General features: G+C 56.2%; 1 long non-coding RNA gene across 1 annotated transcript; it reads left to right on the top strand.

Moving 5' to 3' along the window:
• Positions 1–1,410: 1,410 nt before the first annotated feature.
• LOC120885226 (uncharacterized) lies at positions 1,411–3,087 on the top strand. Its single transcript, XR_013429443.1, has 2 exons — positions 1,411–1,901; positions 2,481–3,087. It is a non-coding gene; the product is annotated as an uncharacterized LOC120885226 (long non-coding RNA).
• Positions 3,088–6,026: the final 2,939 nt, after the last annotated feature.

The raw sequence follows: 6,026 nt of genomic DNA, 5'->3' as shown, positions 1-6,026 counted from the left end.
CGGGCACCGGCAGCCCTGCCGTCCGGCCGACGTCCACCTGGCACAAGCCCCAGCGCTCTCACGGCTCCAGAATCCGCACAGTGACGTTCACCTCTACATCGCAGCCGCTATCCTGCGCAATCCTCCACCAGTGGGGTCTGGCAATGGAGGACGAGAGTAAAGAACTCCTGGTAGAAGCTTGGCTCAGGCGCACCACTTCCCGCTGCCCAGCTGTTGGGCCTGTGGGGCCAGTGAGGGCGGCGCTCCGGAGGCCGAAGCCGACGCTCGCACCCGGGGCACCTCAGGGCTTGCGGCAGGGGCAGGACCCCCTCCCGGGGCTGGGGCGGCTCTGGGGACAGGAGACGCGCGCCGGGCCTTCTCTCCAGCAGGCAGCTGGGAGGACGGAGAGCGCATGGCCGGAGCGGGGAAGGGCGCAAGGCCGGGAAGCGGGGTGAAATGGGAGGAGGGTGCATGGCGGTGGAGGAGGGCGCACGGCCTTGGGGTAGAGTAAGAGGAGGGTGCATGTGGGTGGGGAGGGCGTACGGCTGGAGGAAGGAGGTGTACATCCCGGGCGCAGTCACCCCCGGGGTGACAGGGCCTGGGGAACAAGTCCGCCGTGGGGGAGGGGCGGGCGCGCGGCCCGGCGGGGGGTTCGGGGCGCGGCGGAGGCCGTGATCGCGTGGCCGACCCGGTGTCCTCCGCCTCCCTAGGGCGTCTCAGAGCGCACCCCGAAGAGGACAGACGGCCGGGCGGCCCCGCGCCCAGATCCGCGCCCCGCGCCCCTTACCCGCGCTTGCCACGCCGGTCTGTCCGTCAGTCTGTCCGCGAGGGCGGGGAGCGCGCCCCTGCGACGTCACAATGCAAGGCCTCGCCCACTCCGGGCCCGCAGGAAGGCGGCGCGGGTCCTAGCGCTCGCCAACCAGGGCGTGAGGACGCCGAGGACCCGACCCGGCTCCGTGGGGGCGGGAAGGGCGGTGGGCGTTTGGCTCCACCCCTCTAGGCAGCCTGGGTTAGGAAATACCTGGCTGGCTGGGCACGTCTTCGGGTGCCCGAGTGAACCTGTTTCCATCAGCCCCCGCTCGCGAATGGGGTCGGTGTAGACGCAGAGCGCTGCCACCTAGAGCCAAGGACGCAGTCCTGGGGAACCAGAGGGAGCCCTGGCCAGGGAAGTCCCGTCCTGGGGAATGTCGCCGGGCGCCCTGCGGGTAACAGAGGAGCCTGTGCGGGGCTGGCCACGCTGGTCCAGTTCGGAAGTTCACAGTCCTGGAGACCACTGAGCCCTGGAGGAGTCGCACAGGTCCAGCGGGGTTGGGTTTCTCTCCAGGAAACGGAGCCCTGCCCTGTGCAGGGTCATAGACATTTCCTCCATTCCAGGGACAGCGGCCCAGGCGTCACCGTCACCGCGGCGGAAGCTTCCCGGCGCTCTTAGCTGCTGGGCGACTCCGGAGCTGGCATCAGCTGGCATAAGCACACCAGTGTGCCAAGTTTGTTGAGCCTCTCCTTCCGCCTTCGGTTGTATGTGGTCAATCCTCAGGATGCCCGTTGAAAGAAAAGAACAAAGGAATTTCTGAGTGTGTCAGCTCGCCTGGGAGTGCTGGAGTCGAGCCCATCCCAAGACGTGCTAGGGACCCTGGGAGGCCAGCCTCCAGGGCAGAGGACCACAGTCCCTTAGGAAACACTCACACACCAGCTTTGCTGGAGGCTCTTCCTACAAAGGGGAGCATCACAAAAGGGGCACTAAGATGGCAAGTGGGTGGGGGGCCATGGCTCCAAGTGTTGCCGGTCTCCTCCCCAGTTCACCCCTCTCCCAGATCTGGTTAGCCTGGCCTCCTGTTTCCCTCTCTGCTGGCATTGTGGAAAATCGTGAGAATACTGATCTAAGAGCAGGAACACTGACCAGCAGCCTGACCCCAAAGACCTAAGTGAGTACATCTCTCACCTCTGTTGTAGTTTGGAACTTAAGTGTCCCCCAAAGGCCACGTGTTGGTGGCTGGGTCCCCCGCTGATGGAACTCTTGGGATGTGGTGGAACCAGAGGAGATGGGCCTGGTGGAAAGAAGTGAGGTCTCTGGGGACATGCCATGAGGTGGGCAGCTTTGCTCTACCACACACTCCTGCCATGCTCTGCCTGGGACCTCCAAAACCATGAGCCAAAATAAATCTTTCCTTCTTTTAAGTTTATACTCTCAGGTATTTTGTCACAGTGGCAGAAAGCTGATGAACACACCCTCCAACCTCCAAGGCTCAGAGACATTTTCTCTGAGCCAGCACTGTTCAGTGTTCAGCAGCAGAAACCCACACCGGAACAGACAAAAAAGACTGTGGCAGGGTCAAGAGCAAAACTATCCCACCCTCCCCCACATGCTAAATCATCTAGAATGTTCCCATTCCTGACTCACAGGGGCATCTAGGGAGTCACAGCTGCACACCTTGTTGGTCCTGCTCTCTAAGAGGTCATGGAGTCACTCAGGCAAGTTGGCTTTCTACTGCTCAATGTTGCAGGGGATCCCTCCAGGACAGCCTTGCATTCTGGTCCTGGGCCACCCCCACAGACAGAGGCAGACTCTTGTCTGCAGAGCTGGCTTCACATTTTCATGTCCCCTGCCTGGGATCCAAGCAGAAGGATGTCCAGCTCTCCACAGATGCTGCACCTGTACCTACCTCCCGCCTTCCCAAGGAAGCCAGCCACAGTGTGCGGTGAAAAGTGACCTCAGAGATGTCCTGACTCCAACAGCCTATGAGGGCTTCTGTACACAGAAAACACCAGTTTTTGTTTTTGTTTTGAGCAGATGCAATTAAAGATCTAGAGACAGGGAGATCATCCTGTGGCCCCAAATACAGTCTCATGTATCTCTGTAACAAGGAGGCAGGAAAATTGACCCAAGAAAAGAAGGCATGTAAAGATGGAGCAGATAGGTTTGAAACTGAGGCCTTGAAAGCTGAAGGGATGCAGCCACAGCCAGTGGACACCTGTGGCCAGCAGGTTTGGGATTCTCTCCAGGAGCCCATGGAGGTGCCTGGCCTGCCAACACTGTATTTCCACCCTGTAAAATGATTCAGACTTCCAGCCTCCAGAACTGGAAAGAATAAAGTTCTACTGTTAAAGCCTCCTGGGTTGTGGTCATTTGTTACAGGGTGCTGAGAGCCATTGCCAAGTAGGAATGACGCATCAAAATTTCCTTGCCAGGGCTGGGGATGTGGCTTAAGCGGTAGCGCGCTCACCTGGCACGCGTGCGACCCGGGTTCGATCCTTAGCACCACATACCAACAAAGATGTTGTGTCCGCCGAGAACTAAAAAATAAATATTAAAAATTCTCTCTCTCTCTCTCTCTCTCTCTCTCTCTCTCTCTCTCTCTCTCTCTCTCTCTCATCTCTCACTCTCTCTTAAAAAAAAAAAATTTCCTTGCCAGCGTACCCCATGTTGCTTAGAGGAAGGACTCGTGGAAATGGACTTGCTTTGGACATTCGCTGTGACATTGCAGGTAGTTTGAGAAAGATGACCCTGCTCAAAGACCAGGGTGGATCCTACTGGATTAGGGCGGATCCAGATTTAGGGTGTATCCTGCAGGTTTTAGGGAGTAGCTCCTTGGATTTAGGGCGTTCCCGGTTTAGGACAATCTGGGTTTAGGACGGTTCCAGGTTTAAGGTTATTCCTGCTGGGAATAGGGCGTATCCTGAGTTCCCGTTGAGTTCTCGTGGGATTCAGAAAGTATTTGGGATGGCCGGTGTGAGTTGGGAATAAAGAATTGCTGTTTGAATCTACAAAGCTGTGACTCATGATCTTGTGACCAGCCAGACTGCGGCAACAGGGGCCACTGCAACCTGACGCAGGACCCAGCAACAGGTAATGACCAGCCATTGGACCTGTGGCCTTGGAGAGGAAGCTGAGCTACTCCAAGCACTTCTGCCAGCTCTGTTGGGGGAAATCAAGTCACAAGTCCTGCCCTCCACCCCAGGAGACCCATTAAAGCCTGAATCCGACTGGGAGCCACTTCAGCAGGTGTCTAACAAACTCTACTTCTATAGGAGCAAATCCAAATCACCCTAGTCATGACAGCTGGGCCTTAGAGGCGACCTCCCTATTCCCCGCCCACCTTTCCCTCCAGGAAGATACAAAGGAGGGGTGATTGGAGATGCCACCCCAGGACCAGGGTTAGGGCTCAGAAAAGGAATCCTGCTAGAGAGAATTTGTAGTGCAAAATGTGCGTTTGCTTGCAGGTGTTCTTTGTTCTTGTTTATGACTTTCTTCTCATCCTCTGCCCACCCTGTTCCCTCACTGTCATTTGTGTGAGCACACTGGCCTCCCAGAGGACACGCACCCCACCCCTTCCCTGCATCTGCTGGGTGGGCCTCAGCTCTCAGCCCATGCAGGGCTCCTGCAGCTTCCCTGTAGGAGCCAGACATGGAAACTTTTCACCTAGAAAAGCAGCCTTTTCATTTTTTCTCAGAGTTGGTGTTTGATTCCCAAACAATTCTGGGGCATGGTAGTTGGCCTGGAAAACACTTGGAGAGGCCTGGGACACAGCATCATCCTGCTGGGGAGCACCTTCACGAATTCAGGTGGCGTGAAAAGCCAACCCAGCAGCTGCACATGGAAATTCCGTGTATATCACCTCTTTAAAGGGCCCAAACTTCAGAAATAGAGGAAAGATCAAGGATTTGCACTGGGGACAGCATGGGGGGGGCTGGATCCTGGGGGTGATGGAACAGCCCATCATGTACCTTGATGCACACAGGAACACCCAGGCAAAAGTGACCCAAATGCAGAAAGGGGGTGTGCTGTGCTGCTTACAACTGCATGTGGTCTGTAGTTGCCTCAAGAGAACAGTCCAACGAGGCACTCAGTGAAAAGTGGCACAGTACTGAAATGTACCCAGTCAGACACCAGGTAGGTCCAGGTCAAGGCCCTCTGCCCACGAGGGCTTCTGAGGAAACCCATACCTCTTTAAGGCTAAATTGACATCATTTCAAAATTTTTAATAATGTCCACCCACAAGAGCACTTGAGGATAAAACAGTGGCCACCTGGTGACCCTTGGGGTCACATGTGAGTATCATGGACCATGGCTTCAGCCAGAGCAGCAGAGGTGTGAGCTCCAATGCCCTGGCTTGCAGAATTTATAATGAATATCCTCAGTCTACTTAGCAAATGCTTGAAACCCTACAGATCTCACCAAGATGTGTGTCAAGTACTCTATGTGTCCCCAGCTTCACACCAGTCACCCCACCCCCACTCCACGGATGAAATCCAGGAGCCTCATTAGAGGGGCAGCACTGAGTCCTCTTCACAGGGAGGTTGACTGGCCAACTTCCACTCACTAATTCAGCAAATAAATTCCAGTGTCTGCCATGTGTAGCAGGCATTGTGCAAGGTGGATTTAGAGCTTTCCATATAAATTTTGGAGTCTGAGGCCCAAAACACCATGCTGAGCGACAGAACAGATGGAGGACAGTCCCAAGAAAATGTACACATGCCCATGTCCACTCTGAAACCCAGTGTCAGGGGCCACCCTGCACATGAGCTAGGCACACCCTGATTCCATGGCACAAGCAGGACATGGGCAATAACCCAGAGCCCAATGGCCCCTTGGCTGGGGTGTGGTCAATGATAGAGATGTGCCTAGCACACTCCAGACCCTGGGTTCCATCCCCAGTACTGAGAAAGGAAAAAGTGCTCCCAGGTCAGGCCAAAGTTAGGAAGGTGTGGGTTTTGCTCCCTGAGGGTTCATGGTCTGGCCTGGCACAAAGTCTCTCACAGAAGCAGCCGCCTACCACCTGCTGCTCGTGTCACCAGCATCTCTGGGAAAGATCCCCAAAGCAGGCCTCATGGCTCCCACTCTTCCCACAGAGCCTGCAGCCCTCCAAGAGAGCTAAAGCTTCATACATGCCAATGGGGGCCCCAGAGCCCAGGTCACCTCCACAGGTGGAGGACAGGCCATTCCTAGGGGTAGGAGTTCCTGGGGCCTGAGGTTCAGAACCAGGAAGCACCCCAACAAATCCTGGGTCTTGGAAAATGGAAGAGAGTAAGCCCATGGTGAGCCTTGAGGG

This window comes from Ictidomys tridecemlineatus, chromosome 13, assembly GCF_052094955.1.
Source record: "Ictidomys tridecemlineatus isolate mIctTri1 chromosome 13, mIctTri1.hap1, whole genome shotgun sequence".
Classification (NCBI taxonomy): domain Eukaryota; kingdom Metazoa; phylum Chordata; class Mammalia; order Rodentia; family Sciuridae; genus Ictidomys; species Ictidomys tridecemlineatus.
Note: the sequence above shows the minus strand (reverse complement) of the source record. Positions and strands in the feature narration are given on the sequence as shown.